This window comes from Bos indicus x Bos taurus, chromosome 9 (genome assembly GCF_003369695.1).
Source record: "Bos indicus x Bos taurus breed Angus x Brahman F1 hybrid chromosome 9, Bos_hybrid_MaternalHap_v2.0, whole genome shotgun sequence".
Lineage (NCBI taxonomy): Eukaryota > Metazoa > Chordata > Mammalia > Artiodactyla > Bovidae > Bos > Bos indicus x Bos taurus.
The window spans coordinates 69,571,362-69,587,844 of NC_040084.1; the positions used below are offsets into that span (position 1 = coordinate 69,571,362).

The following is a 16,483-nucleotide window of genomic DNA, read 5'->3' on the forward strand; positions in this document are numbered from 1 at the left end:
TGGGATTTTCCAGGCAAGAATACTGGAGTGGGTTGCCATTTCCTACTCCACGGGAGTTTCCCTATTCAGGGATCAAATCTGTGTCAGTGGCGTCTCCCGCATTGGCAGGCGGATTCTTTACCACTAGTGCCACCTGTGGAGAAGGCAGTGGCACCCCAGTCCAGTGCTCTTGCCTGGAAAACCCCATGGATGGAGGAGCCTGGTAGGCTGCAGTCCATGGGGTCTCAAAGAGTCTGACATGACTGAGCGACTTCACTTTCACTTTTCACTTTTCACTTTCATGCATTGGAAAAGGAAATGGCAACCCACTCCAGTGTTCTTGCCTGGAGAATCCCAGGGACGGGGGAGCCCGGTGGGCTGCCATTTATGGGGTCGCACAGAGTCGGATACGACTGAAGTGACTTAGCAGCAGCAGTGCCACCTGGGAAGCCAATTCCATCCATACTGCTGTTGCTGCTGCTGCTAAGTCACTTCAGTCGTGTCCGACTCTGTGCGACCCCATAGATGGCAGCCCACCAGGCTCCCCTGTCCCTGGGATTCTCCAGGCAAGAACACTGGAGTGGGTTGCCATTTCCTTCTCCAATGCAGGAAAGTTAAAAGTGAAAGCGAAGTCGCTCAGTTGTGTCCGACCCTCAGCGACCCCATGGACTGTAGGCTTCCAGGCACCGCCTCCATCCATGGACACCAGTTAATCTTCCTTGTCCTAGAAATTTGTTCTTTTCAAATACAAATCTAGCAATATTTATCCATTTGTTACTAGACCAGGTAAAAGCACTATATTAGATGTGGGGTAGCAATCTGTGCTTTAACAAGCCCATGAAGTGATTCTGATGCATGCTAAAGTTTGATATCTGCTGGCCTAAACCAAAATATGTCATCCTCAAGCCCTGTCCCTGACAGGTTCTGATTCATTTGGGCTGGTGTGGGAGTCCAATCATTGATGCTTTTAAAACCTCTCCAGGAAATTCTTACTGGCAGTGAGAATTGAGTCTCTGGTTGAAATGTTGCATATGTACTCTCTGGTTCCTGATAACCATCTGTAGCCCCCCTTGGGAGAAAATCCGATGTCCACACCTATGTCTCTATGGCTCCTGGCATGTAGGGTGGCACTAGCTTGGAGACTAAAGGTGTCCAGTACAAGTAGGCAGCCCTTCTGTAATCACAAGGGCACTTTGTAAGCAATGTGCTCTTCCTCCTTCCAATTAATTTATTGTTTAAGAGCAGGAGCCCCAAGTCCTACTTTCAGGTTATTTAATAAATACTAATTTATCTTTTAGAGTTGTTTTAATGGAAAAGATAAAACACAATCTCTGAGTGATTTATATGACACTAGAACATAAAAAGGCTCCAAGGACTCCCAGGTGGTGCTAATGGTAAAAGAATTCTCCCGCCAATGTAGAAGACACAAGAGACATGGGTTTGATCCTTGAGTTGGGAAGATCCCCTGGAGTAGGAAATGGCATCCCACTCCAGTATTCTTGCCTGGATAATTCCATTGACAGAGGAGCCTGGCAGGCTACCGTCCATGGAGTCACAAAGAGTCGGACACGACTGAGCGACAAGAAGAGGATAGAAAATCTGTTCCTGGGGTAGAGGTTTTTAGCTTCCAATTGCTGTCCTTAGTGACAAATAGATCAATTTTTGTTACTGATCAGCCGCTCTGCTAACAGCTTCTGTTAATACATCTATTTCACAACAAATGGAGAAATCGTTGTTTTGAAGAGCTTGTGGGCTTTCGATTCACATGAGAAGGAATTTTTGCAAGTCACTGTCCTCTGGAATATCTGCATGACGTCACTAGAGTCAGATGAAGGACACTGCCTTGCCCCATAGAGTAATTTTTATTAAATAATGAAATACACATATATATGTTGATCCTTGGGTTGGGAAGATCCCCTGAAGTAGGAAATGACAAATCACTCCAGGATTCTTGTCTGGAAAATTTCATGGACAGAGGAGATTGTCAGGCTGCAGTCCATGGGGTCACAGAGAGTTATCCATGACTGAGCACACAAACATGTTTATCAGTTCAGTTGCTCAGTGGTGTCTGACTCTTCGCAGCCCCATGGACTGTTACACGCCAGGCTTCCCTGTCCATCACCAATTCCCAGAGCCTGCTCACACTCATGTCCACCGAGTCAGTGATGCCATCCAACCATCTCATCTTCTGTTGTCCCCTTCTCCTCCTGCCTTCAATCTTTCCCAGCATCAGGGTTTTTTCCAATGAGTCAGCTCTTCGCATCAGGTGGCCAAAATATTGGAGTTTCAGCTTCAGCATCAGTCTTTCCAATGAACACCCAGGACTGATCTCCTTTAGGATGGACTGGTTTGATCTCCTTGCAGTCCAAGGGACTCTCAAGAGTCGTCTCCAACACCACAGTTCAAAAGCATCAATTCTTTGGTGCTCAGCCTTCTTTATGGTCCAACTCTCACATCCATACATGACTACTGGAAAAACCATAGCCTTGACTAGACGGACCTTTCTTGACAAAATAATGTCTCTGCTTTTTAATATGCTCTCTAGGTTTCTCATAGTTTTTCTTCCAAGGAGCTAGTGTCTTTCAATTTCATGGCTGTAGTCACCATCTGCAGTGATTTTGGAGCCCAGAAAATAAAGTATCTCACTGTTTACATTATTTCCCCATCTATTTGCCATGTAAGGATGGGACCAGATGCCACAATCTCAGTTTTATATATAATTTTAAAATAAAAACAGCCAGTATTAATAATCATAATCAATTTACAATAAATTGGGTGTTTATTTTTGATGCACACTATATTGGACATATTATATACATTAGTTAACATATTCTTCACCAGAATCATTCAAAGTTATTATTTTTCCCCATTTTGTAGATGTTATTCAAGGTAGGATACTCAGGATTCAAAACCAGACATTTCTGATTCCAGAATCTATGAACTTCTCACAATATTGCATTATCTTCCATCTTATTATGACATATAGAATCTTAATATTCATATCATGTTTCATCATTTACCATGGGGAAGACTCCTATGACAGAACTCCAAACTTCTCTTGCAACTCAACATTTAGAATGTTTGAGGAACTAGCTGCACAAGATTCATCATCCTCCTTCTAGTCCCAATAAGAGCTGCTTCTGTTTTAAGCTGGTAAAATGCTCTCATTCAATATTGGATTTTCTTGGCTGTTGTTTGAGAGCTTGTAGACTGAATAACTTATAAAGTCTAACTGTAATTTCAATAATAGTAAAGAGTGAATCTAAATATTCATCATTCAGGTTACTTATGCTATGATCATTTGATATCACATTGATATTTCTTTAAAGTATTCTTTAAAAACTACTAATGATGTAAGTGGAGAAGGTAATGGCACCCCACTCCAGTACTCTTGCCTGGAAAATTCCATGGACGGAGGAGCCTGGTAGGCTGCAGTCCATGGGGTCACGAAGAGTCGGACACGACTGAGCGACTTCACTTTCACTTTTCACTTTCATGCATTGGAGAAGGAAATGGCAACCCACTCCAGTGTTCTTGCCTGGAGAATCCCAGGGACAGGGGAGCCTGGTGGGCTGCCGTCTATGGGGTCGCACAGAGTCGGACACGACTGAAGCGACTTAGCAGCAGCAATGATATAAGAAATGTTCAGCAAATAACTCTAAGAGAATAAAATGAGGTATAAAATTGTTTCCAATGAGCAACATATGTAAATGCATAAAATGCTAGAATGGCATAGCAGAATATTAGAAGAATTCATATATGGGAAGTAGGGTTGTGGATAATGTTTTCTTCTTATTTTTTTAATATTTTGAATATTTTACTATGGGCACACACCCATTTTAAAAATAAGAATATTATGTTGGTCTATCATCAGTAAGAAAAATAAAAGTAGTGAGGAACCTGAAATATCTTTCAGTGAATAATTGAGTTGCCTAATTGAAATGATAAATGTCTCTAAATTAGTCTCATCAGAGATATTCACATTTGGATATAAAACTTTTCTGAAACTATGTCTGTTTTATAGAAAAACCACAGGTTACTAACACTTTCCTTGGAGTTTGGTATTATAAAATATTGGTTTATATATATTCATGGTTTTCATGCTAGAAATAGAGTAGAAGGTACCTGGTACAACATATGTTCTTAATAAATATTTGTTGAATGAATGAACAGGTAGGAGATAATTCCTCAGGTTGTAATACATGAAAAGATCAGTTATCTTTTGTTAACTTTCTTTTACCATTGCAATCTTATATTCTTTTTTTTAATTAACCAGCAAGTATATTCATGAACATTGTCTTATAAGTATTTTAATCATAATTTTATTTTGCAGGATTAGTAGAAATATGCTTAAAACAGAGATATAAATTCAACCAGTACTAAAACTATTTAATACATGTGTCTTAATGAGCATGTAACTTCTTTTTGTCAATATGGAAAAGAGAGCATCAAATATTAAACTTGCATACACTTGCCTGAAAGTCTTAAAAACAGTAGAAGCTTCCTGCAATAGCACAAATCTTCCTGGAAGATCATTTGTAATAGAGTTTGGCAACCACACCAGATATTACATAGTAAATACTATTTATATTCTTGCCTTCAATGCCTTTGTTGGCAAAAATTTTGAAACTCTGGAAGTATCATATTCAGAAAGTAGACCTCAGTGGGAATGGAAAGTGATGGACATTCCTAAATCCAAGAAAAGAGCAGTGACTAGATTCACCCAATTGAGAAACCACTTGTCCTTACCTGAAGCTATATTTTTATACTCTTAGGGCTCTCTGGCATTTCCCAGTCTCTATTTGCCACTGTCTCATGAACAATTTAGGACTACTTTTTCAACAGATAGCAAACAAATCAATCTATGTCATTTCAAGAAACAATAAAGAATATATCAAAGCATCTTAAATTTACTATTCAATTGCTTATTTATTGGGTTGGCCAAAAGTTCATTTGGTTTTCCCAAGAGAACTTTTATGGAAAAGTCAAATGAGCATTTTGGCCAACCCAATATTCTTCCTGTGTTTTAAGATTATGGAGAATTTGAGTGCTTTTAGGTAACATGTAATACCTAACAACAAAAAAAATACACTAAAAATCAGGATTGGATAAAATGAAAGTGAAATGAGCACACACATACACAGACTCAATATAACTGGCTACAGGAGGTACACAAATTTAGCTTTCAGCTTCCTGAAAAAGATAGCACCCCCAAAATTTAGTTGAATAGTATTTATTGTCCAAAGAAGAAAACTTACAGTTTCTAAGGCCAAGCAACACTTTATAGAACTCAGTTTTGAAAGAAATTACTCAGAGGACTGCATGTAGGGAACACTTAAAGATATGACACACAATGGCTTCAATAATATCTCCACTGCAAATACAGTTATAGATGTCATAAGGTTACTTTTTATTGTGTCTTTCCAAAAAGATCAGTTTCATGATACCAAAAAGCAACCTGGGGAGATCAGTATGCAGTGAATCAAAATAGAGGTCAAGGATATCACTTTCTTAGATTGTAGTTCAAACACTGAATAAAACCTACATTTAAAAAATCAAAATGGATGAATTACTTCACTTGAGATCACTCATCTATTAATAGATGTAGGTATAAAGTGTCATGGATTGAAGGACATTCCAGCCAAATACTGTAAGATCAACCAAATAGGGGAGTGGCCAAGATGGCAGAGTAGGAAGACCCTGAGCTCATATCCTCCCATGGGCACATCAAACTTACAACTATTTACAGAGCAACTATTGGTGGGAAAAACTGGAAGATCAGCAGAAAAGATCTTCTACAATTAAAGAAATAAAGAAGTAACCCTGACACAGGTAGGAAGGGCAGAGATATGGTATTGTCCTATGCCTCCAGGAGGGTAACTTATAAATGAGAGGATAATTACAGTCTTCTCATTGAGCAAATAGTTTAAGTTCCATATCAGGGTCCCCACCTTGGGAAGGGAACTTGCAGAACATTTGGCTTTGAAGGCCAGTAACATTCTCAGAAGAGCCAGAGGACTGAGGCAAATGGAGACACAACTCTTGAAGGGTGCACACAAAATCTCACAGGCTTCAGAACCCAGGCAGAAGCAGTAATTTGAAGACAGCCTGGGTCAGACCTACTTGCTAATCTTGGAGAGCCTCCTGGAGAGGCAGGAGGCAATGTGGGGACATTGACACTGGCAGCAGAGGTCCTGGGATGCATAGGCAGTCTCCTACCAAAGGCCACTTCTCCAAGGCCAGGAAATGTAAGCTACCTACCAGATGCACAGACATAAAAGCAGCAAATTAGCAAAGTGAAATAATGGAGGATTATGTCCAAAATGAAAGAACAAGATAAAATCTCAGAACTCAGTGAGGTTGAACTGCTGCTGCTGCTGCTGCTAAGTCGCTTCAGTTGTGTCCGACTCTGTGCGACCCCATAGATGGAAGCCCACCAGGCTCCCCCGTCCCTGGGATTCTCCAGGCAAGAACATTGGAGTGGGTTGCCATTTCCTTCTCCAATGCATGAAAGTGAAAAGTGAAAGTGAAAATGAAGTCGCTCAGTCGTGTCCAACTCTTCGTGACCCCATGGACTGCAGCCTACCAGGCTGCTCTGTCCATGGGATTTTTCAGGCAAAAGTACTGGAGTGGGGTGCCATTGTCTATGCAATCTATTTCATAGAGAGTACAAGATAATGATTGCAAAGATGTTCCAAGCACTAAGGAGAAGACTAGATGAACCGGGTGAGAAATTAAGAGTTTTTAACAAAGGATTAAGAAACATAATGAAGAACAAAACAGAGATGAAGAATACAATAACTGAGATGAAAAATACATTAGAAGGAATCAATAGTAAATTAGATAATACAGGAAAGGATCAGCAAACTGGAAAACAGAGTAGTAGAAATTACTGAAGCTGGACAAGACAAGAAAGAAATGAGGATAGTTTGAGAGACAACTTCAAGCATAGCATTTACATTATAGTGCATACCAGAATTAAAAGAGAGAGAGAAAAGGGATGAGAACTTTTTTTGAAGACTTAATAGCTGAAAACTTGTCTAACCTGAGAAAGGAAAGAAACATCCAGGTCTAGGAAGCAGAGAGAGTCCCAAGCAAGATCAACTGAAAGAGGACTATATAAAGACAAATTGTATTTGAAAATGGCAAAAATTGAAGACAAAGAGAGAATAGTTAAAGCAGCAAGGGAAAAGAAAAAAGTGATGTGCATGGGATCTCGCATAAGGCCCTTGACTGACTATTCAGCAGAAACTCTTCAGGCCAGAAGGGAGTGGCAGAGTATATTTAAAGTGGTGAAAGAGAAAAAACTATAACTAAGAATACTCAACCTGGAAAGGTGTTCATCCAGATTTGATAGAGAAATCAAAGGCTTTACACATGAACACAAGCTAAGAGTTCAGCATCACCAAACCAGCTTTACAAGAAAAGCTAAGGAGACTTTAAGCAGAAGAGGAAAGGCCATAACTAGAACATGACAATTATGAAAGGAATATCTCATTTTTAAAGGCAAATATATAATAAAGATAATAAATCAACCATGCATAAAGCTTTCAGGAAAGTTAAAAGACAAAAGCAGTAAAATCACCTATATCCAAAGAAGTGGTTAAAGGATATACAAGACGAAAAGATGTAAAATACAATGTCAAAAACAGTAAACCTTGGTGGGGGGTAGGAAAAATACAAGGTTGTTAAAATATGTTTGTACTTGAGAGATTAGCAATGTAAAACAATCATACACACACACACACACACACACACACACATATACAGCCATCTACAGTGTGGGGAATATAGTCAATAATTATGTAGTATGGTGGGGTATTGGGCTTTCCAGGCGGCACTAGTGGTAAAGAACCCGCCTGCCAATGCAAGAGATGCAAGAGACGTGGGTTTGGTCCCTGGGTTGGGAAGATCTCCTGGAGAAGGAAAATGTCAACCCACTCTAGTGTTCTTGCCTGGAGAATCCCATGGACAGAGGAGTTAGGTGGGCTACAGTCCGTCCATTGGGTCACAACTGAAGCGACAAAGCATGCCCACATGGTGACATATTGTAACTAGACTTCTCATGGTGATCATTTTAAACCATATATAAATACCAAATCACTATGTTGTGTAACAGAAATTCACATACTGTTGTGGGTCAATTATACTTCAAAAATAAACTCATAGAAAAAGAGATCAGATTTGTGGTTTACCAGAAGTGTGGGGTGAAGGAAGGAGGAATTGGCTAAAGTTAGTTAAAAGGTACAAGCTTTCAATTATAAGATAAATAAGTATGTGAGATGCTGTGTAAAACATTATAAATATAGTTAACACTGCTGTAAGTTATATATTGGAGAAGGAAATGGCAACCCACTCCAATATTCTTGCCTGGGAAATCCCATGGACAGAGGGGCCTGGTGGGCCTGGTGGGCTGCAGTCTATGGAGTTGCAAAGAGTTGGACATGACTTAGTAACTAAACAACAACAAAGTTATATATGAAAGTTATTCAGAATAGATTCTAAGAGTTCTTATCAAAAGAAAATATTTTTTTCTATTTCTTTAACTTTGTATCTATATGAGATGATGGATGCTCACTAACCTTATTGTGTTAGTCATTTCATGCCATAGGTAAGTCAAATCTCTACACTGTAGACTTTAACTTTATATAGTGCTGTATGTCAATTATATCTCAAGCAAACTGGAAAAAAAACACCATCAAGGACTGGGACCAATTAACCCAAAAGCCTACCAGCCCCAAATTCAAATTTTTACACAACTAGTTGTTTTAAGCATAAACCAAATTAGCACATTCTTAGCCATTTAGAGCTGCCTGCCTGCTTTGCACACTTCACCAGACAGCGCCCAACATCTGCTAGTCACAGATAAGACAAACCCTGTGGTTATAGAGGCTCTAAGCCGCTGATACCCTTCAGAATTTTCTGCCCCCAGAGACTTCCTATTGGACTGCTGAGAAACATCACATAAACACGTGAGTTCCCTCTTCCCTGGAAATTTCTTTGCCTTCTCTCCTTGTGGATGTGTCCCCTCCCACAAACTATCTCTAGATTGTTTGGTCCTGGTTCTGTGAGGGGGGCTATTTCAAGATGGATGGATGGTTGCAAGAACAGGGGTGTGTGTTTGTATGTGTATTTCCTAACTCTGTCTACTAAAAAAGCATAGAGGCAATGATTTCCCAAGATCAATAGGCACTCCTGACACCCAGATCTTGGTCTCCACCTACCATTCCCAAATAAAAGGAACTGGGGCTCCTTAGACAAATGGCTAGGGCCAGGGTGATCACAGGGAAAGAACAAGTGGTGTCAGAAAGTAAGAAAGTGCTCAGTAAACATGGGGTCATTAAAACAAGATGCAGAAGTCAAATTGAAACACTGGCCAAATCTGGGATAATCTGAGAACAAAATAATAAATGGTAATGTTTTAGGTCAGGCAGCTGTAACAAAATATGATAGACTAAGTGGCTTAAGCAACAGAAATTTCTCACAGTTCTAAAGTTCAAAATCAAGGTGCCAGAAAGGTTTCTTTCTTTTGGCTTGTAAGCAGCTGTCATCTCTCTGTGTGCTCAAGTGACCTCTTATTTGTGTGTCCGTGGAGAAAGACAGCTAGCTTTTTTTTTTTTTTTACAGCTGAAATTGTTTGCATATCTTTATATACCTTTAAACAATGATTCTTATTTTTTCTTTCTAAATTTCTGTATATAAAGCTGGTCTTCATGGAAGTAATCTAAAACCATTATTTCCTTTAAATGTATTGATCTTAAATATTATATTTATTTTTAATTTCTAATAAAAAATAATTTTCATTGGTTAATTATGCCTCTTAGGAAGAAAAATCTTAGAACTGAAATGGGACAATAATTTAAAGCTAAAATAAAATTATAAATTACAAGTGGTATTTAAAAGTTAAATTGTTTGCCTGCAAGGCCTTTTATTAATACCCAAGGCAAAGAAAAAAAATCCCGTGTGATAAAATTATGAGTCAAATTTTTCTACTTATAGCATGTGGCTATTCTTATATATGAGATCAATAATACTACTCATCCACATTCTGTGACTTAAATTGAACAAAAACAAGAATCAAGTTATTTGATTTAAAAAAAAAGCTGGCTAATATGTACTCAATGTTTGCTGCTGTTGTTTAGTCGCTAAGTCGTGTCTGACCTTTTGGCAACCCTATAGACTGCAGCCCTCCAGGTCCCTCTGTCCATTGGATTTCCCAGACAAGAATACTGGAGTGGGTTGCCATTTCCTTCTTGAGGACAGCAATTTTCTGGTGCCCCTTCTTATAATGGCAATAATCCCATCATGAGGTCCCCTCTTTCACGACTTTGTGTTCAGTTGTGTCCAACTCTTTGGACCCCCTGGACTGTAGCCTGCCAGGCTCCCCTATCCAAGGGATTCTCCAGGCAAGAATACTGAAGTAGGTTGCCATTTCCTTCTCCAGAGGATCTTTCCTACCCAGGGATTGATCCTGTGTCTCCGGCATTGGCAGGCAGGTTCTTTACCACTGACCCACCAGAGAAGCCCCCTTCATGACCTCATCTAACCTTAATTACCTCCCAAAGGCTCCTATTTTCAAATACCATGGAGGGTGAAGGGCTCAACCTATCATCTGGAGTTGGGGTATGCCAACATTTGTAACTGGAGAAGGCAATGGCACCCTACTCCAGTACTCTTGCCTGGAAAATCCCACGGACTGAGGAGCCTGGTGGGATGCAGTCCATGGGGTCGCTAAGAGTCACACATGACTGAGCGACTTCACTTTCACTTTTCACTTTCATGCATTGCAGAAGGAAATGGCAACCCACTCCAGTGTTCTTGCCTGGAGAATCCCAGGGACGGGGGAGCCTGGTGGGCTGCCGTCTATGGGGTCGCACAGAGTCAGACACGACTCAAGTGACTTAGCAGCAGCAACATTCGTAACAGAATATGATGACTCAGTACACATAGAGTAAACTAGGAAACCAGGAATACATGATGATGTGAATAACTGAATAAATAAACAAATAGAGAAGGAATAAAAGCTCCTCTTTAGAATTCCAACTAATGTAAAAAGTTATGGAAATAAATGATCATCGTTTGGCAAATGTCACAGTAATAATCAAGTTTTAGTCAAGAATAATGAATGTTAAACTGAGTGGGTTGAAGTACAATAAAAAACAGGATAATTTCATAAGATTAATTAACCTCACATGATATTAATTACAAAAAGGAACACAGTAACTTTTCGGTGGTGAGACCTGGCAAATCCTACTTTAACCAAAAGATCAAAGTCAACCTCAACAGCAATGGGACAAATCAGCATTACATGCTCTCCAATGTGACACGCTGAGAGTAAGCAATACTACTTTTGCGATATTCTCGCAAAAATGTAAAACTTGAGTATAGTCAGAGGAAACCTCAGACAAACCTAAACTGAGAGACTCTTTAAAAGTCTGAAGTTCATGAAAGACAAAGAAAACCTGAGGAACTCTGAAGATTAAAGGAGACTAAGGGGACCTGACAAGTTCATGCAATCTGTGACCCTAGGTTTGGCCTCAGTTAAGGGTTGTGTCTATATATTCTACCTCTAGTCCCAAATAACAAAAAACATGGAAGCAAGCACTAAATAAAATGGTTATCAGTAAATACCTATTTATTGATTGCTTACCAAGAAATTTAGGTGGGTAGGGCCCTCTGCTTTCATCAGCCTTCCTCTCTCTGAGTAGAAATGTGTGTTCTGAACCACCCATATAGTGAAGGTATGCAATTATATATGTCAGAGGAGCTCTATCCTTCACCAGAGAATTTATGGGATATAGACTAAAAAACTGAGTGGTTGCCTGGAGATATGACCCGTGACCTTATAAGGAGATGGCCATTGGGGAAATACAGAGACACAGGGAGAATATCATGTGAGGATGGAGGATTAGCGTGATGCATCAAAAGCCAAGGAATGGTAGAAATGCTGGAAAACTACTAGAAGCTTGGAAGAGGCAAAGAAGGATTCTCATATCAGTTTCAGAAGGAGCATGGCTCTGCAACACCTTGAGTTAAGACTTACAGCCTCCTACAGACCACAGGTCGTATTGGAGTAGGGCCCACCTTACTCCAGTATGACCTCATTTAACTAATGATACATGTATGGAGTGACCCTGTTTCTAAATACAACCACATTCTGAGGGACTGGAGATAAGGACTTCACCATATCTTTTGGGGAACGCAGTGCAACCCTTAAAATCCCTGAATGTCTTTAAGGGTCAGTTAATGTTTGTAATTTCTTAACATTTCTGCTGTTTTAAATCTAGTTTGTGACAGTGTGTTATGGCAGCTCTAGTAAGCTAATACAAGGACCTATGTACCAAACCTCATTCTAGTGGCTCTGGATCAAAGTGAAATAAGATGTGGTCCCATCTTCAGGGATGTGCTAGATAAGACTTCAGAAAGAGAGAGAGACAGAGAGTGAGAGATGCGGGGAGGGAGATGAAGAGAAAGAGGGAGGAGAGATATTAGTTAAGAGATTTGTATTATTAGGAGAGAATTTCTCTGATGGGTCAGTCAGTGGTAAAGGCCCCACCTGCTAATACAGGAGATGCGAGTTCAATCCCTGGGTCAGAAAGATCCCCTAGAGAAGGAAATGGCAACACACTTTAGTATTCTTGCCTGGAGAATTCCATGGATAGGGGAACCTGGTGGGCTGAAGTCCATAGAGTCACAAAGACACACACTTCAGATGTTGGAATAAAAATGATATACCCACAATGAAATTTGAGAGACAGCAAATCTCTATGGACTAATTTATAAAGTTACTAAAAATTCTAGCAGAAGTTTTTAAAAGGAATCCAACAACTTATTCTGAATATGTAGTAGAATAGAGATCCATAAATAGCTAAATCAGTTTGGAAAAAGAAGAGAAAAATGCTATTCTCAACCAAAAAATGGTAAGATATACCATAAAGCTTCCCTAGTAGCTCATAGCTCAGTTGGTAAATCTTCTCTAACAGCTCAGTTGGTAAAGAATCCACCTTCAATGCACGAGACCTTGGTTTGATTCCTGAGTTGGGAATATCCACTGGAGAAGGGATAGGCTATCCACTCCAGTAATCTTGGGCTTCCCTTGTGGCTCAGCTGGTAAAGAATCTGCCCACAATGTGGGAGACCTGGGTTTGATCCCTGGGTTGGGAAGATCCCTGGAGAAAAGAAAGGCTACCCACTCCAGTATTCTGGCCTGGAGAATTCCATGGACTGTGAAGTCCATGGGGTTGCAAAGAGTCAGACATGACCGAGCAACTTTCACTTTCTTACCAAAAAGCCATGATAATGAAGCAGTGTGGACCTAGTGCAGCCATAGGTAAATGAACCAATAGATTAGAAGAAAGAGCTCAGTGACACACCTGTATGTTTTGGGGAACTTGGTACATGAGGGAAATACTACTTGAATCCATGAGGCAAAATGGATGGACTGCTCAATGGATGTTATTGAGGAAACTGACGGACTCTACAGGGGAAAAGAGAATTGGAAAACACCCAATGTACAAAGATGGGTATCAATGGATTAAAGAACTAAGCATGAAAGACAAACTAAAGCAAATAGGAGAAAATATAGAAATATATATTTGTGATTTTTGAGTAGAAAGGACTAGTGAAACTTCCAAAATGCAAAGTGCAAGGGAAAATTTTTTCAATTGCCTATTTAAAAAATAAGAATCTCAAACGATGATATATATAAAATTATCAGATTATTTACAGATTAGGAAAAGTTAACTGTGAACTTCCAGATGTTCATGCTGGTTTTGGAAAACGAAGAGGAACCAGAGATCAAATTGCCAACATCTGCTGGATCATTGAAAAAGCAAGAGAGTTCCAGAAAAACACCTATTTCTACTTTACTGTCTATACCAAAGCCTTTGACTGTGTGGATCACAATAAACTGTGGAAAATTCTTCAAGAGATGGGAATACCAGACCACCTGACCTGCCTCTTGAGAAACCTGTATGCAGGTCAGGAAGCAACAGAGTTAGAACTGGACATGGAACAACAGACTGGTTCCAAATAGGAAAAGGAGTACGTCAAGGCTGTATATTGTCACCCTGCTTATTTAACTTCTATGCAGAGTACATCATGAGAAATTCTGGACTGGATGAAGCACAAGCTGGAATCAAGATTGCTGGGAGAAATATCAATAACCTTAGATATGCAGATGACACCACCCTTATGGCAGAAAGTGAAGAGGAACTCAAGAGCCTCTTGATGCAAGTGAAAGAGGAGAGTGAAAAAGTTGGCTTAAAGCTCAACATTCAGAAAACTAAGATCATGGCATCCGGTTTCATCACTTCATGGCAAATAGATGGAGAAACAGTGGAAACAGTGGCTGACTTTATTTTTTGGGGCTCCAAAATCACGGCAGATGGTGATTGCAGTCATGAAGTTAAAAGACGCTTGCTCCTTGGAAGGAAAGTTATGACCAACCTAGACAGCATATTAAAAAGCAGAGACATTACTTGGCCAACAAAGGTCCATCTAGTCAAGGCTATGGTTTTTCCAGTAGTCATGTATGGATGTGAGAGTTGGATTATCAAGAAAGCTGAGCACTGAAGAATTGATGCTTTTGAACTGTGGTGTTGGAGACGACTCTTGAGAGTCCCTTGGACTGCAAGGAGATCCAACCAGTTCATCCTAAAGGAGATAGTCCTGGGTGTTCATTGGAAGGACTGATGCTAAAGCTGAATCTCCAATACTTTGGCTACCTGATGTGAAGAGCTGACTCATTTGAAAAGACCCTGATGCTGGGAAAGACTGAGGGCAGGAGAAGGGAATGACAGAGGATGAGACAGTTGGATGGCATCACTGACTCAGTGGACATGAGTTTGGGTAGGCTCTGGGAGTTGGTGATGGACAGGGAGGCCTGGCATGTTGCAGTTCATGGGGTCTCTAAGAGTTGGACATGACTGAGCAACTGAACTGACCTGAATTGAATTGAGGAAGTTATTTGCAATATGAAACCATAAGAGGTTGTTATTGTTTAATCGCTAAGCCATGTCCAACTCTTTGCAGTCCCAAGGTCTGCATCACACCAAGTCTTCCCTGTCCTTCACTATATCCCAGAGTTTGCTCAAACTCATGACCATTAAGTCAGTGATACCATGCAATCATGTCATCCTCTGTCATCCTCTTCTCGTCCTGCCCTCAATCTTTCCCAGCATCAGGGTGTTTCCCAATGAATCAGTTCTTTGCATCAGGTGGCCAAAGTATTGGAGTTTCAGCTTCAACATCAGTCCTTCCAATGAACACTCAGGGTTGATTTCCTTTAGGCCTGGTTTGATCTCCTTGCTGTCCAAGGGAGTCTCAAGAGTCTTCTCCAACACCACAGTTTGAAATCATCAATTCTTCAGCACTCAGCCTTCTTTATGGCCGACTGTCACATCCATACATGACTACTGAAAAAACAATAGCTTTGACTATACAAGTCTTTGTCGACAAAGTGACATCTGTTCTTTTTTAATACATTATCTAGATTTGTCATAGCTTTCCTTCCAAGGAGGAAGCATCTCTTAATTTCATGGCTGCAGTCACTGTCCACAGTGATTTTACAGCTGAAGAAAATAAAATCTGCCACCATTTCCACTTTTCCTCCATCTATTTGCCATAAGGTGATGGGATCAGATGCCATGATCTTAGTTTTTTGAAAGTTGAGTTTTCAGCCAGTTTTTTCACTCCCCTCTTTCACCCTCATCAAGAGGCTTTTTAGGTGCTCTTTAGTTCTGTAAGAGGTTAATAATTAACTATACAAAATCCCAGAGGTAAATATCTAGGATATGCAAGCAAATCCACAAGTAAAAGATAGGAAGACCATGGAAAATATTCCTCTTAAAATGGACCTTGTAAGACCTTATTGAATTTACACATTCAATAAATATTTATTGAGTGCCTATCACATGTCAACACTGCTCTGGGCACCAGGGTTACAGCAGACAAATTTCCTGCCCTTATGAAATTTAAATAGTCCACAACCTTCTCTCTTACCAATAAGAAAAAGAAATTAGTTTCTACTAAATGAATTTTCCTTTAAAATGATAATTGTGTCATTTTAAAATTGGAAGAATTTTTAAGGTGCATTTCTTCTAATTCCATACATTTGTGATAATATTCCCAGGGCACAGTGGCCTGACGCATAAACACAGATGAATGTCACCTATGTGTCATAGGTGACACTTCATCTGTGTTTAGAATGTAAAGGCCAGTAGTTAGATGGGTCCAGAATTGCTATGACTGAGTCACGGCTTTTCCATTTTGTGCCATTTGGCAACCTCTCTGAGTTTTAGTTCCTTCATCAGTAAAATAACAAATAATGAGACAGCTCATACAATTCATATGAGGATTAAATGAGATAATATAAAACAAAACAGCATCTGGCACACGATAAAAATTCAATCATGACTCTTTTTACATCTTTATTTCATGTTGATATTGAGTCCAGTAATTGTTATTTCCCCATGCATATCATGGGGCTTTCCAGGTGGCAAGG

The 16,483-nt window shown here is 39.8% G+C and overlaps 1 long non-coding RNA gene across 4 annotated transcripts in view; it reads right to left on the minus strand.

Annotated features, from left to right (window-relative positions):
* LOC113898422 overlaps positions 1 to 16,483 on the minus strand; it is a 123,714-nt gene that overhangs the window by 105,208 nt on the left and 2,023 nt on the right. The gene's annotated exons all lie outside the window — the stretch shown is intronic.